Source organism: Triturus cristatus, chromosome 12, assembly GCF_964204655.1.
Source record: "Triturus cristatus chromosome 12, aTriCri1.1, whole genome shotgun sequence".
Taxonomy (NCBI): domain Eukaryota; kingdom Metazoa; phylum Chordata; class Amphibia; order Caudata; family Salamandridae; genus Triturus; species Triturus cristatus.
In genome coordinates, this window is record NC_140595.1 from 548,957,092 (window position 1) to 548,973,945 (window position 16,854).

The following is a 16,854-nucleotide window of genomic DNA, read 5'->3' on the forward strand; positions in this document are numbered from 1 at the left end:
TGGCGGGATCCCGGCAGCCCATTCTGGCCTATGGAGAGCAGGTAGCCTTCAATAGTGAAGAACGGAAAGGGCTGTAATTCACTACTAAGACATGCCACACACACCAGGGCATGTCTTACCTTATGCCTACAATGCACCCTGCCCTTGGGCCTACCAGAGGGGTGGCTAATATGTAGGTAAGGGAAGGTTTAGGGACTGGCAAGTGGGGGCACTTGCGCAGTCAGCGCGACGGTCCTGGACCGCGCACAGGGTCTGCGGTGGCAGACCCTAGACACCTTTTACAAGGCCGCTTCTGTGGGTGGCGCAACCAGCGCTGCAAGCCCACCAGCGGCATTGGCATTCACGAGCCCTGGCACCCCTGGTGCACTTTACTGGGGACTGACAGTGAATCCAATAAACCAATCATGGACATCAATTACAGGTACACTTTACCTAGGGAGCACTTGCACTGCGGCACGGATTAGCCGTGGCGCAGTGCCCTGAGCGGACAACACCAGCAAAACAATCGAGGCACACCATCAAAAAGTGGAAGGGAAACTCACGCCAAGGTGCCAGGTCTAACAAGGACCAGGTGTATCAGTGAACCCCTTAGAAGGTTTTTATTTCTTCAGATGGCGCCCGAAACGTGGACCTTAACGGAGAAGCGGATATCCAAGGGAGTGGTCTTGATGGGAGACAGGAATCTAATGAGGAGGACAGGACAGGAATCTATTGAGGAGGTAGCCTGCGCACGGAGATTCTCTGTCTCTGCAGCCCAATATATTTCTGGTCTTTCTGATCTGATCCTCCAAATGCTTGCCGCTCCGGACTGAGAACCTTTTTGGCGTGAGTATTCTAAAAACGACCGTTAGGTCATTCAGAACTTGGCAGTGAGATGTTGGAGATTTGTTCTTGGTAAGGTCGTCGACATGTGATTTGTTTTGTTTGGCCAAAGACTTTGGAATTTGGAAATATATGTAAATTGCAATTTATGTAGGCAGGTAATGAGGAGACTTTTCTCTAACTTTTGAATAATTCGTAATGGCACATATTCTGTTAAGTGCCACTGCTGTATAATATTGTATATGCTACAATATTTTTGGCATGCCTGTTTTAAGCGCACATCGAAGAATGTGCTGCTTTCTTGGAGGTACCAATGTGAATCTTGAATGGAATCTGCCGGCTCCCCTAGAGGGGATACCTAAATAGGCTTAGGTATAAAAACGTATTTCTTCCTTGGTGACTAAGTACCCCATGGAATTAAATATGTACAAAAAAGGATCCTGATCTGTGCACTTTAACATTCATAAGTGGTGATATGCAGAGCGCTTTTTGAGTGTTCTGCTAGCCAAAACTGGCAAATTTGGTGTATTTTAGCTTCTTCAACATGGAACAGTCTTTGGACTGTTTTTTGGTGCAGTTTTTCTTTGAACTACTTTTGAGAAGCTTTTCTTGTAAACATGACTTACAGTTAATATTTACAAATGGTTTGGTTTGAGTACAGTCTGTGGGCTGTCTTTTGTTTCTGTCCTAAGTGTTGATTTGTGGGTTAATTGTGTGTTTGAATGTCTACGTGGTTTGACATTGGTGGTACTTGTTTGAGTAAGTAGCGATTGCGCTCTTTGTGTAAGAATGGCTAGCCTTAAGCGCGCTGTATTTTGTGTTCTGAGTGTATGACCCCCTTCTGAAAATGTCTGGAATGAGATCAATGTGTTTTTTGTCGTCATTCTGTTATGCAAATGTCATTGAAAGAATTAATTTTAAAATTGAAGAAACTAATTATGTAACATATGCTAAATATCACATTGGAAGTAAAATAGTAACAAAGTCTGGATGTGCAAATTGCCACAATGCTAAAGATAAATTAGAATTCACATTCAATAGGAATAAAATAGGCCTCATACAAAGGAAGGGAAAAATGTGCTTTGCAATAACTAGGACTAAGATATAAAATGTTACAGCATTTTCCTTAGATACATTGTATTAGATATTAAAAGGCATTCACATCAGATAAGTGAATTGGTTGTTGCTGAAATAAATACCACATTACAGAACGATAGATGTGTGCTGGCTTGAAAGGTGTGTAAAGTGACGCCTGCTGGTCAAGAGCACAGCTGCGTCAATAATACATGGCTATTCTTGGTCCCAAGCCACAAGGAAACTGCTGAGTCAACTAGATTTTAAGTTAGTGCAAAACACGGTATAAAGGCCTGCATTATAAACTGTTGATTTTAAAAGTTACAAAAGACAGTTTCATTATTTTGGATAACAGAGAAAAGATTAAAAGAAGGGATTTCCTTTCTTAAAGCTTTTTTACATAAGCACATCTGTGGTTCTGATGGTAAATAATAACTGTCCTTTAAAAAGTGGCGCAGACTTTTCATATTTAAAGGAAGGCTTCTGTGCTTAGGGTTATAAATGAATGCGTTTAAATATGATAGGAAAGGAATGAGGCTTGCTTTTCATATGTGGAACCATAAAAAGGGTGGGTGATCATTAATAAAAATAACAAGGGAATTTTGATTATATGAACAAAAAGTTTATTAAAAATAAGTGCACTAAATTTGTTTTTTAATCTCTATAATGCCTAATAATCATACTGTGAATTCCTAGCATCAAAGTTGAATTTAAGCAGCGCATTACTGCAATGGGGGGAACTAAAATGGAAAATGTGACTTTACCCAGGCATACAAAACTCATTTTTATAAGGGTGTACCTTATACATTTCTGATCCCCATTCCTGGGATATCTAGGGGACACTCTGGAGATGACTAAAATGCCAAAACATTGTAGGTTATTCATTTTTAAGTGCCCCTAACACTAAAGTCGAATTTGGGCAAAATGTACTGTTTAAAAGCAGTTCTGCCACTCAGGCCAGTTTTCAAACTGATCTCAGGCTTCAGTAATGCACACCTGCAAGTATAGAACAAGCAGCTGACCTCTATACTGATAGAAAAGCGAACCACACACTGCACACAAATGAAAATAAGTATAAAAAACCAGCAGAAGTTATTATCCTACCTCTAAATTACTGGCAAACAGGAACGGAATAGGACTGCTTTTCAGCTGTGAGTCTCCATAAGTTGCGTTGCATTGGAAAAGCCGCATGGAAAGCCTTGCACAAAATAGGACAGCTGGTAAGGGTTAAAAGTCGAGTTCTGCATTTAGCAGCCTAGAAGGGCTAAAGGCAGGGTTTTGCTTTGACACTTCGGCCTCTGAAAAATTCTGAAAGACGTGATGACAGTGCAGGGAGAGAAAGAGAAGCTTTGCTTACTGTTTTTGGCAAAAGGAAGTTTTTGTGCAGTCATATGAACAGAAGGAAATATAGTGGTATATGTGGGCCCTGATCAGAGCATAGCTCTGCCATGTAAATGGCACTAATGCTTTTAGCTGAAAGATTACTGTGCAAGGGCTGAGATAAGGAGGCAATGGGATTTAGTTTGAATTCATGCACCCCGATGTTACAACTAGTACAATTGCAAAAGGAATTGGTGGTTGGTTATTAATGTTTTCTAGCTCGCTCAATGTGCTATTTACCTCCTACAAGTGTATTTGTGCCCAGCTGCCACAAATAGTGGTTGATAGTGTCGACAGAAGTGAAACCTGTTTCAAGTTTCCTACTGTCGAAATGGGGGAAGGAGGTTAGCTCCTCTACAAGTTAAGGGTAGGCACATTTATATTTTCTCTCTCTTTTTCTCACTCTCTTTTGAGCCTGTTTAAGCTGTCTGGGAAACAGCCATGAGACATTTAATTGGCTATTCAGTAATACTGTTCTAAAATTATTAGCATTAATAAAATGAAAAAATAAATATGCTATGTTACTTCCCGTCCTGTCTGATGAAATTATGAAAGGATGAGTAGTCTAGATTGCTGTTCCCTTATTTGACCTTTAAGGGGAAATTATATGTTATTCTCATGCTACATACAGTTTTGCAAGGGCGTTGCTAGTCTTTTATTAGTTAGTCTGTGTAATTGAGCTGACAGCCCTTATTAGAGCTGGTGAATAGGATTTTTCCCCTTGAAAATGATGTTGCATAGTCCACATTGTGAAAAGTAGAATGTATAAGGTTTATAATGTCAGCGAAGACGCCCATGTGATCCTCAGAAAACATTTTTAAAGGAAAATATTGTTTTATAGGAGTTTGTTTGTTACAACATGTTCTGCTGGAGAAATTGATGTACCCACTACATTTAGTTTTTTTAGTTCTTTATGTAAAAAGAATCCCTGTTAAAATAGCAGTTTTAGATTTTCCTGCTGCACCTATAACATGAGATAATGGTCCTAAGCATACAATGTAGGTGCTTTTATGAAAGAAAAATCATTTTAGAAGTGTCTGCAGTCCTGTATAAGTAATGCAAGGTTTAAGAGTAAAAGTGTAGAACATTTCCCTTTTTTCTTGAGGTTCTTCAGATGAATAATATAGGAATACACAAATGTAAGGATTTAGAGTATGTCTGTATTGTTTTTCTCTTTTCCTCAGAATTTAGTAAATGAACACAGACTTCCTTAGCTGCTTCAAATAGTGTAATAGGTCCAGGGTTTTTACTCTCAGATAGATGAAGTGGTTCTTGGGTGCCTTGCTAATACATGGGGCGCCCCAAGACTAGGAAGTATTTTGAGACTATCCTCTCTGTTGATAGATTATTTCTGTGCCTTGTCCAAATACCTTTTGTTCTGTCCAACAATAGATATTTCCTGCCTTACAACCATTGCCAGAGGGGCCTGGACATCAGATCCAGTCTAGGGAGTCAGCACCAGTCCAGTTTGAAGCCAAGGTGAAGGTAACCAGCACAGGCGTTGCTGACAACTAGAACCTCAGTGAAGATAGAAGGCTGGAAGCACTGGGATGTGAAGTGTGTACCCCTGCCACTGTCTTGGGCGAAGGACGGGGTCACAAATCAGAAAGGAGAAGTCGTGGATCAAGTTTTGATGCCCAGCTGAGAGAGTCACTTACCGACCAGAACGGCAAGGAGGCTTTTGCTTGAGGTGATCCCCTTTGAAACAAGGGTTGCTTCAGGTACTTCAGCATTACACCACTAAATGCTGGTTGTAAAGTCTGCACCTTTGTTTGTTGATCAAGAGATACCTGGGCACACTGGATACAATCTGTGGCCCCAACGAAAGAGCAGTGTGCCAGCAGAGCAATACAGGAGTTAGGGAAGGACTTGAGTTCAGGGGACAGGTGCTGTGCCTTTGGTGCCTGTTAGATTAAAGTGAAGAAAACGGGTGCACTGCCTGAGACACTGGACAGGATCGTTGAAAGACTTTTTCTTCTCAAACTAAGCCTTGAATGTTTTCCTGAGTTGCGAGTTGTGCGGCTCCACCGTGGGAACAACAAGAGCCTGCCTGTGAGGCTCAAACAGACACAGGGAGAAGACTTCCCTCTGGCTGATTGTACAGCGGCTTCAATTTCCCAAGGACTTCTTTTTGTTAGTAATGTACCCCTTTAGTCATCCCATTTTTGAGGAGTTGCAGCCCTTTGCGGCTCCTCGTCCTAATTCCTATGGCCCTGTGTGGTCCTCCTGGTCCCCTGGAGCCAGGATTGTTTTTGTAATAATATGTCTGACTGCTTTAATGTTTGCATTAGGTATAATGTTTTTTTGCGAGAGAGATATTGTTCTGAGCAAGTGACAAATGTTACTTTACCATTTCCTTGACTATAATGATTGATACTCTAGCCCTCATAAAAGGAACACTGGAAAAGTCTATAGAAAATGATTTTTACATAGAATTGGACTATATGGTTCTAGGATTTGCTTTCTGCTTGGGGTTGAAAAATATTGATGGTCCTGTTTGAAATAATAGCCATTACTCTCTCCTGCTATCAGTATGTTAATTATGACCCAATGCTCTGTTCCCTTTGTACTCCTGCTTATACCTTATATATACCCCCTTAATGAAACGTTTAGAATGAAAAATGCCCACCTAGCAATGGATTAGGATATTGATGAATTTATGAGAATAAATGTGCAAAACATTTTCCATGTTCCTTCTAGATCATAGGAATGTCTTTAACTCATGCTAAAAGGACCGTCTGTTAAAGATTGCAGGAATTGCTGTTAGCATGAGCTAAAAGCCATTTTGTTCCTGGCAGCCATTTTAGTTAGCCATGTGCTTTCTCCCTCTTCCAGAGCCTTGCACATGCTCAGAAAGGCCTAGCTGGAGGAATGCACCTGCTCCTAGTATAGAAATGTTAGGCTATTCTTACTGATGTAAGCAGTTTAGTCTCCCCTCCCACTTTATTGAGCAAGCAAATTTTGTGTACACATATTAGTCAATAGGCATGTGTGTATGTGCCAGGACCTCCCCTTGGTTTTATGCTGACTATGTAACCTATGCATATAGAAGGCCCCTGTTCTCTGTACTCCTTAGAATGCCTCCTACAGTGGCCTGAGGGTACTGTGTGACGCAATCTCCCTCATGTGAGGTTAATAAATATGTTTTCTTGAAATTACAGCTTCTGTGCCAATCTCTTCTTTGTTGGTTTAAAGGACCAGGTGTATCAGTGAATCCCCTAGAAGGTTTTTATTTCTTCAGGGTGGGAGAATGTGTTGGGAGATGGCTGGCAGCTCAGGGATTCCCCCCTAGGAGCACCTGCTCTTGTCTGATCTCTGAAGCTGAGCATGGTCGGGCCTGCTTGGTACCTGGATGCGAGACTGCCCGGGAAATCCAGGTGCTGTCGTTTGGAACTTTTGCCCCACGCCGATGTGTTGCAGGGCGCCTGGGATGGCTGGTGGGGGCAGACGGTGGAATGTTTTTATTGTCAATTTTGGGTGCTCTGCCTGCTCCTTGGCCTTTCTGGGATCTGGTGCTATGGCTATTTTGCCATGCATGCACCTGGTCTCGTCTTCTCTTGGCCTTTGTGCAGGGTTGTTCCTGGTTGGTGCTGGGATCGGCGACCACTTTGTGGAAATTTAGTGTGTCCCGGTTTCCCTGCTGTTTCCATGGCCTTCCCACCTGTGGGGCTTGAGTTTTTCTTTCTGTCTGATATATGGTTATCTCCATTTGTTATGAATAGGACGAGGACAACGGGACCAGGAGTAATGAAGATTGCCGGAGAGTAATAGGACATTGTGAGGTACACTAAATCCCTCATTCAGAGTGACTAGGTCCCAGGTGAGATAATTGTCTCATCTGTTAGAATTGAATTCCAGAAGGATTGGAATTTAACAATTGCATTAATTATCAACTATTACAAATTACTCCTTGTAATATAGGGTATAACAAGCAGATTATTGTACTAACTGTACCAAAACCCACATGTCCAGTATTTTCCAGGCAGTTTTCCTAGTGTAAATTTCTGCAGGTCAAACCTCCAGAAATATACCTTGAAAAATCGTGTAGCAGCAGTGTTAACTGCAAACATTGGAATTTTGTGAAAGGAATTACTCCTCATATCAGAATGTCACTTTTCGACAGGCATTCTGCAGCACATTAAAAGACCTGCAAAATAATATTTCTTCAGTGACATGAAAAGATCTGCGCAGGAATCATACAGAAAATCATAGAGTAATATGGATGGAACTTTCTATTACATGTATTCTGATTGATGCTTCTTCATAGTTATCATCATAGATATTATATTTCCTTTCACAAAAACTACAATGGGATGTTTCCTCTTCTGAATGAGTTCTCACAGTCAACGTTGGGGTTGTGATCTTGTTTTCCTTCCGACAGCTGTAATTTCTAATGCACCATAAAGATATTCTACAGGGCTTCTGACAATTAAGTAGCCCTCTGTTAGACCTGGCACCATTGGCGTGGGTCTCCCTTCCATTTTTCGCTTTTGTCTCCTCTGTGTTTGCCGGTGTTAGATGCTCTGGGCACTGTGCCACTGCCATTCATTGCCACAGCGCGGATGCTCCCTATTGTAAATTGACTGTATGAATTGGTATAATCCTAATTGACCCAAGGAACATGCTAGGAACGTCAAATTTAGTATGCCTGAGCATACTGTGCATCTTTTAGTGACGTTTATTTCTATATTCTGTGTTTAAAACTACCACTTTTGGGAAGTAGGTATTTTCTTGCCTAAGCCTTCCCATGTGCTCTGCTGTTATGTGTATTGGCTGTCTGGTTTTGGAGGGTCAGGGCAGGCTGAGACCGACCTGGATTAAATAGAGAGATCTGCAGTTGGAGTATGGGGAGTGGTGACACTTTGATATGGCAGGGCTGTGCCTGGCAAGGTGAATGATGCCTCCACCTCCCACTGTGCGTCTGATGGCAGACCCCCTCTCCCTGAAAGGCAGGATGTAGCCTTGTAAATAAAGTGCTCCAGGACGACACCAAACTGGTTCTGGCTGGGTTCAGTGATTTGTGACTTTTTGAGAACAAAGACTTTTGGGGTATAAAGATCTGTGCTAAAACCCCTACATGGTGTGTTACTTCTGGATGTCAAGACGAACCTCTGTCCGTGTAACGAGAGGGAAAGGACTTTGAAACTTTTATCCATCTTGCTGAAGCAACTACCCAAGGGCCTGATTTAAGCTTGCCCCCTGCTGAAGTCTCAGGGACATTAGACTTCACCCATCAGCCATCCAGATTCCTATTTGAGAGGGATTCTACTCGCAGGTGAGGCCTCTGTTGAGAATTCCAGAGCCTCTGGTTCTACTGCGGGGAACACGGGCTGAAAGTCATCGCATCGCTATTGTGGGCCACCGCAGCTGAGGAGCTGTGCCGCTGAGAGCCCGCATTTGCCTGTGTTACCAAAGTCATTGTGATCGCTATTGTGGGCCCCCGCAGCTGAGTAGCTGTTGCCGCAGAGAGCCCACATTTGCCTGTGTTACTAAAGTCATCGTGATCGCTATTGTGGGATGCTGCAGCGGAGGAGCTGTGCCGCTGAGTGCCCGCATTTGCCGTCCTACGAGAATCATCGCTATCGCTATTGTGGACCGCTGCAGCTGAGGAGCTGTGCCGCTGAGTGCCTGCATTTGCCATCCTACGAGAATCATCGCTATCGTTATTGTGGGCAGCTGCAGCTGAGGAGCTGTGCCGCTTAGTGCCCGCATTTGCCGTCCTACAAGAATCATCGCTATCGCTATTGTGGGCCTCTGCAGCTGAGGAGTTGTGCCACTGAGTACCCGCACTAGTCACCACTTCGAGGATCTTGTTATCACCTGCGGGTGCCACTGGGTGCCCGCCTCTAAGCCCCGTCCCAGGATTATCGTGAGTGCACACCGCGGACCGCTACAGCGGGGCGCTGTGGCCGCTGCTAGTCCACCTGTCATCACCGCGGCTTCCTTGTGAGGCTGCGTGCCGTGCCCCTTTAAATCTCAGGTACATTGTGCATCACCGGGTCGCATGGACCCCGGCCTCGAACTAAGTTTGTTCTAAATGTTTTTTGAGTGCCTCTATTGCTTTTGAAGTGAATCTGTAATTATGTGCATTGTGGTTTCTTGATCGCTTTTTGAACCTTGTGTTAAGCCTATATAAAGATACTTATTTTTCTATAGCTACTTGTGTGGTGTCCTTTTGTAGTGTCTTCACTGCGTTATTGTGTATGGTCGTAAATGCTTCACACACTGCCTCTGAGATAGGCCTGTCTGCTCGTGCTACGTTACCACAGGGTTGAGCAGGGGTTATCAAACGGTGTAGCCCCTTACTCTGACTTAGGAAGAAGGATCCATATTTGGACATCGGCCCCAGCCGCTGCCAACTAGAGATCCCCATTTGTAACACCCTCTATTCGTAATTTTCTGTGGCAGAGGAATGATGCTCCTGAGAATATTGAAGAGTTTGAATGATTTTACGAGCTTCCCTTCAGACCAGTCTTTAAAGTATTTGGCATTTTAGCTACGATAGTTGGACAATAGCTTCATAATGTACTCTTTAGGACCATTTTATGCAAAACAAACTTTTTGTTGGGTCTGGTCTTCTCCCTCACAATTATCACATAGAAGCGGTAGACTACATTCTCACAAAGTGGCTTACGCAAAGGCATACAGCAAGAAAAGAGTGACTATAAAATCCTATTGCCGCACACTAGGGGAAAAAAATTGGCTGGAACATTGGTGCCTATTACATTAGTCAAATGCAAAAAGAACAATTGATGGATAGAATGTTTAAACAATTCAAACGTTCACCCTAGTACAGAGATCTTGGCCTAAATCCGTCATTTTTTTGCTCCCATGCCATTCCGGTTTAAACCCAGCCATATGCAAATCAGTCTTGACCCTGCTCTGCATGGAGACAGTCCAGCCCGAGCTGCCTGGCCAGGTCCTCCGTGGACCAGAATCAAGCATCATGGGACCGGTTTCAGGGTATCACCCCTCATCAGCCAGGTTAGCTTGACTCTAGTGGCAAGGAGAGTATGGGACCCACATCTGGGCATATCCGTCCCGCTCAGGGTGACAAATGCAAAAAGAACAATTGACGGAAAGAATGTTGACCAATGTTAAACAGCTGGTGGAAACGGAGTCAATTACGGTGCCATTTTTTTAGGCGCTACCAACATTGCTGATGAATTTTGAATAAGTTGTAGGTAATCAAAAATCTTCACTGCCACACCCAAGTACACACTTTTTCCATAGTCAAACCCCAACTGAACTATGGTGTTAACCAAATAAACATGAAGGTACGAGGCAAGACTGTAAAGTATATGGCTTAGAATTTTTAGGTGGTTCACGGCTGCCGGTTTCAACATTTACAGATTTGAGATAAATTTAGTAACACCAGTATTTTTTGCCTGCTAAATTATGATATCCGAGTTCTGCTTACTCTATGTTTTTTACCACAGGGAGTAAATACTCCCTGTTTTTCTTTTTATTTGGAGCAGTAATAATATATGGATACTTGTAAAACAACCTGGCGGTAGTCCTAGCAGAACAATAATCTTTGTAGTCTGGTAATTTCACTCAGTGGTAATATTTATGTAAATAAGACCATGTATTGAAAAAAAATTCAGTAATAAAGAACAAATGAAAGCCATATCTGTGCATCTTTTCATTCTCTCTGCTCAGCATTTAAACATAAGGCAGTTCCGAATCTGCATGAACCAACTGAGCCGTATGACATAATATGAAACCAAAAACATTCTTGACTGGTGCTGTTTTAAATATTTGGTCATAAGATAAGGAAGTGCTTGCTCTAAACACCTTTTACCATCGCATTATGAAAACAGTACTAAGAAGGTGGTAACGTGTGACAAGAACATTTGTGCAAATTGTGGTACTTTGTTGGGGTGGTGGTTCAGTATTCTGTTGTTTTGTATGCTGCTGTGTTTTTGAGCAGCATTATAGCAATGTGATTTTGTTATATTTTATTGCAGTAGTTGGTGTGGGGCTTTGGTTTGACTGCTTTGTTGTGATGTGCCCTGTCATGTTTTAAATGTGCTTTTATGTTGCTTTGAGTATGTTATTGTGTTGTGTTCTGTTGTTTCATTTAGATGTCAACAAATGCTGCTACGTTTCCAATCAAAAGCAGCACATTACTTTAAAGTTCCCATGACAAGCAGCCATTTACCACTGTCTAAGGTGGTTAAATAGCACTGCTCCTTCTCATCAACTACATACGAAACAAGTCAGCTCAAAGCTGTGGCAGAGACTGGGTCTAAACTTAGTACTCACAATTTATCATTTTATGTGATATAGCCCCTGGTCTTTGAAACTGTTTTTGACTCACTGGTGTGTTAACTAGTTTAAGAATGAGTCGAAACTTAGCGCTCACTGTGATCATTTTATGTGCTATGGGCCCTGGTATCTGAAACAATTTTTGACTGACTAGTGTGTTAACTAGTTTAAGAGCTGAAGCAGCAGTATATTACCAACCTAGATGGTGGAAAATTGTCATTAGCCAATGGAAATTTAAGGGAAATTTAAAGGAATTTCTATGTTTTGGCAAGAAAGGTCTCAGAATTGTTTTCGATATCTCTGAAGTAAACTCAGTGCACCCCAAAAACACAGCAGAAAAGAAAATAACAGCAGAACAAGAATATAAAAGGGCATGAAAAAAAAGAACATCCAAAAGACATCACAGAAAATAGCACAATGTAACAATATACTGAAATAATGCAGCACCAAAAACACATCACTACCACATAAAACATCACTACAAACATGCGTGTACCACATTTCAACCGCCACAAATCTGCCTTTGTAATACGGTGGTAGAAAATGTTTGCAGTTTGGACTACCTAACATACCACCAAGGATATATAATAGCGCCACTATTTGTGATGCAGCCCCAATCTAATAACTATGGGACAGATTTACATGCCCCTTGCGCCACTTTTGCGTCACTTTTCCGTGGGAAAAGTGACGCAAAAGTGGCGCATTGGGCTTGTAATCTGCCCCATAGTATTTAAAAGTAAATCAAGACATGGACATGGCGTCTGAAAGCAGAACGTTGTGTGCATTTGTATTTTCCTTTAAATACTTTCGAATATCAGTTTTAATAAAAATGTCATCTCCATTTTGCAGAATGGTCTGCAGCCGAGAACGCGACGCTTTCGGTTTCACTTGAAATGCGATCTTTTCTGTAATTGAGCTAAGAACTTCCGGAGCATTGTTAAGGTCAGTAATTGCGCTACAAACGGTTGGGAGGGGAAACCAAACTGTCGGAAGTGTGCTTGTGCGCGTGGTCACATCAGTCTCTAGAGGTCAGTAAAGTTCCACATTTGACTGAAAGCGCCTCTGAGGTGGAGAGAGAATGCGCCAGGGAACCGCGCTCGTTAGTGACAGCCAACAGGCATCCTTTACGAGCCTGTGTTCTTCAGCAAATGCTTTGAAAGGGCACACACGTATGTTTTTATTGAAAGTTATTTTATTGACAGTCAATGCGTTCCAGGTTGTACTGTGTAGAACCGTGGCAGCAATTGCCAAACTCCCACTGTGTGGAAACAATGTTACTGTGCTTTCTCAAAGTGCAAACACAATTTAAATCACATTTCCGCCTTAGTAACCTTTTTACCGATGTGTCTTATATCGTATCGTTGTGATCGTTTGCGTCATAAAACGACAAACAAACAATCGAAGAGCGGATTTGAAATTTAATTACAAAAATGCACTCATTTGGTACTACTGAAATGTAAAAGGGTAACAAGGAAACGGATCATGTTGTTGTCACTTCTTTCTGCAGAGAAGGAAAAATAAACCTTAGTGTGACTTGTATTGAGTTACTTGCAATGAAAAGCAGAGCAAAGGGTGCTCTTGTTTATAAATTCCTCATGAATTGGCAGACACGCAGGTTCAGAGTACTCACGAGAAATATTTAAGATTTCCGCCAGATTAAGTGGAAATAGTGGGGCAGATTTATGAGCCCCTTGCGCCACTTTTGCGTCACTTTTAACATGGGAAAAGTGACGCAAAAGTGGCGCAAAGGGCTCATAAATCTGCCCCAGTAATTCTATGTTTAGCGCCATTTCTTAGCGCAAAGTGCCCCTTTGTGACTAAAATGGATGCGAGGATGCATTTTGTGCTGAGAAATTGCACTAAATGCAGCAGAACACGAATAGCGACCATGAGCCGAGGCTCACCCTCGCTGTATGTGTTCTTACAGTAGGATTGCTTCCCCCAAATTACGTGAGTAGGAGTAATCACGTAATTATCGGTAATTCAGCGCCAAAAGAGTAACTAGGAATTCGAGAAATTACTCTGCAATAATTTAAATTCCACCCAGAGTTTGAGACTCTCGAAGGAAAAACAGAAAACTCTATGAGCTGTTAAAAGGTCAATCATTGGGAAAGGCAATAGACTACACTCACAAAATAAGAACTTTCCTCAACGGTACTTAAAACCACCACTGACCTTCATTAATCATTGAGAGTGCCCAGCAATGGAAAGTCTCTCTTTGGTGACCTTGAGGGTACCTGAGTAGTGGCAAAATAAAGGCATTAAATATGGGCCAGAAATAATACTATCTATTAGCCATACACTTTAAGCCTGTCAACACAGACACAACAAGGAACTTTGATTTGTCCAAGATCACACAGTGTTGCTGTGCTGGAAGTTAAACCAATGACTTTACATCCATTTTTAAAACCCAGACTAATTGTGCAGCCATTCATTCCGAGTTGTATATCTTGCATTGACTGAATGATATGATTGTATGTGTTTGGTAATTTAGGAAAACACACAGGGAGGAATAAAGAGTGGGGTACTTTTCTGTCACATATACACAAAAGACAATCCTTTGTCGATTGAAAAATGACCAAATAATCATTGAGTTACAAAGTAGCAAGGAAGGTGTAGATTGCCCTTGAGGATTTTTATACTGGAAGCAATTATTAAACACCTATACTTGAGTATTGTTATTGCTACTAAGTGAAGCAGACACCATTAATTCCGCCAGAAAGGTTTATGCTTTTTTGTGGACTTCACTGCCTTAATTCAGTCAATAGAATGTAAGGAGGATTGTCTATCCTGGCATCTAGGAAGTTTTATAATGCAAGAATGCTGCCTTTGATATTTGGCAATGGATGCTAAGTTAGATTATTACACTTGGTTAATTAAAAAAGTTACTATTGAAGAAAATTGATTCAAATACATATACATCATATCAAAATAGGTAGTTAACAAAAGCTTTCCATATACCAGCCCTATAAGGTAGAGTATAAAAACTAAAAGGTCACAGTGACAAACAAATCTGACAAACTACATCTACTTATACATATGCATAACAAGTGGATTAGACACTGCCTGCGATTTAAGACAACACAGGCAATAGCATTTATAATTTAATATCGAGTTTGTCCAGTCAAATTTAAATGCACTTGTGTTGAGTTGTAGAAATCTCAAGCACATAAAACTTGCTCTGATCATACTAAATAATAATGTAACAAGGATCGTGAGGTCTCCACCACATCCATCGACAGGTGGAACTAATTATTACAACAACTAACAACACACAACCTGCCCAGAAAAGAAATCAATGTACACCTAAAATAATTCCTTTCACCATGTCAGTGAACCTCATTGGACAGAGAGGATTTCTAGACAGAGGATCCCATTTTTAGCATATTCTGGAAGTAGCCAGATACTGATTCTTGCCTGAATTGTTCCTTGACATGTTTCATAACTGTGAGCAGGAGCTCACTTCCTTCACCCTCAGAGTATCAGACTGTTCCCAAGATATCCCTGCACATCTCAAAATACAAAGTGTACTCCACTTCCTGGCCGCTGGGTCCTTGGGCATCTCACAGGCAAGCCAATCATGATGCTTGCAGTGGGTACTCAGATGTGCTGCCAGCCGGTGCACCAGTTCATTGCCATCCCACAGTAACTTGTGAAAGGCAAGGAGTGGCAAGGGACCTTTAAACCACTTACCAGTTCCCTAGGGTATTAGGTGTCATTGATTGCACACACGTGGCAAGTCAGACACTCCAACACAGGAAACACCCTTACCACATTAGACATTGCCGGCACTCCATCAATGTGCAAGCTGTTGGTAATGCCAGAGTCTCCTTCACTTATGTAAACGCAACCTTTCCTGGGAGCATACATGTCGGCTACATATTTAGACAATCAATAATAGTATATCAATTGGATCCTACGGATTTCAGTGATGCGTGGCTAATAGTTAAGTAGAAAGAATGCACACTGGCACTGACATTCTATCAGGAATAGTATCTCGGCACAGACACTCATAACTTCTGCACAATACAACAGCCATACATGGCATTTAGGCTGAATGCATGCATGTATAGATCAAGTGGTCAATTATGAAGGTAACCAAAACAAGATATATATCACATTTCTTTATTGTAGGTGATTTCAGATATGCCGTCTCACCCCATCTGATGTGCAACCACACAGCATCAACAGAGGTTCAGTAGGGTACTCAAATATGCTAGAGGCTTCTTTGAGGACACTTTTGGTATCTTCAAGTTGTTACTCAGTTGTCTTGAAAATATTAGGAATTAATCCAGTACTCCCCAGAAGTTGTATGCAATAACATAAAAGCTTGTTGCATTTTGCACAACATCGCCATGTTGTGGGGCTTACATGAACACCTTACCCTTGAACTACCGCCTCATCCAGGTTCTCTGGAGAGAGAGGCAAAGAACAGAGGTCAAAGTCTGCAGTCAAGTATGTATTTTTATTTGTATGTATTTTTATTTGTATGTATTTTATCTATTATATTTTATATAATGCGAAAATGATCCTTGAGGGTATTGAAGGGCTTTACAAATGATCGTAAGAAAGAAACAAGTAGAGCAAACAACAACATAATCGAAAGCAGTATAGGAGTTAATAGCTCCCAAATTGAGGTAAGAGACCTCCACAAGATCCAAGCCGACAAGTCAGCAGACACAATCAAAACAGGTGAATAATAGTCATGGGTGTAGTCATATGTGGGCGAGAAGAGTAGAGTTTGTGTGAACTACAAAATAAATGTTTTAATCCATAGCAATTTAGCTTGTTTTTTGAATGATGCATTTGAGGGGTTCAGGCTCATTTCAGGTAGCAAGGAGTTCCAAATTCTCAGGGAAATACCCGAGAAGGTTCTGTTGCACGTTTTCTTTTTTATACAATTTCTGTGGTTTTAGCAATAAGGTGCTGGTGCTTCTAGAGGATCTGCAGGTACCAGATAACTCCAGTTTTTGTGCCAAGTGCCTCAGGGTGTTAAAGTGTAGGGCTATAGGGGTCATGAAGGCAATTTATAACTATCATTGTCTCATATGGGAGCCAGTTTAGGGATTTCAGATCTGGATTGATGTGTTTGTTGCTTTTTGATCCTGTGATGATTCTTGCAGCAGAATTAGGGGAGGCCCTTTGTGGTGGGCATAGAGGGTTGCACTTCCATAGTCCAAGCTGGAAATAACTAGGGCTTGAACAACTGCCTTGAAGTCATGGGGTCAAAGGGAGGAAGGGTTTTATACTGCTGTGCTTCTGCATGTTCAACTTCATTCCAAGTGTTATTTCTGGGGATCTTGTGGG

The 16,854-nt window shown here is 41.7% G+C and overlaps 1 long non-coding RNA gene across 1 annotated transcript in view; it reads left to right on the forward strand.

Moving 5' to 3' along the window:
- Positions 1–12,623: 12,623 nt before the first annotated feature.
- The window catches only part of LOC146776256 (uncharacterized), an 84,177-nt gene continuing 79,946 nt past the window's right edge, over positions 12,624–16,854 (forward strand). Inside the window, exon 1 of the long non-coding RNA XR_014972347.1 lies at positions 12,624–12,716. This is a non-coding gene — a long non-coding RNA (uncharacterized LOC146776256). The remainder of the gene's footprint in view (positions 12,717–16,854) is intronic.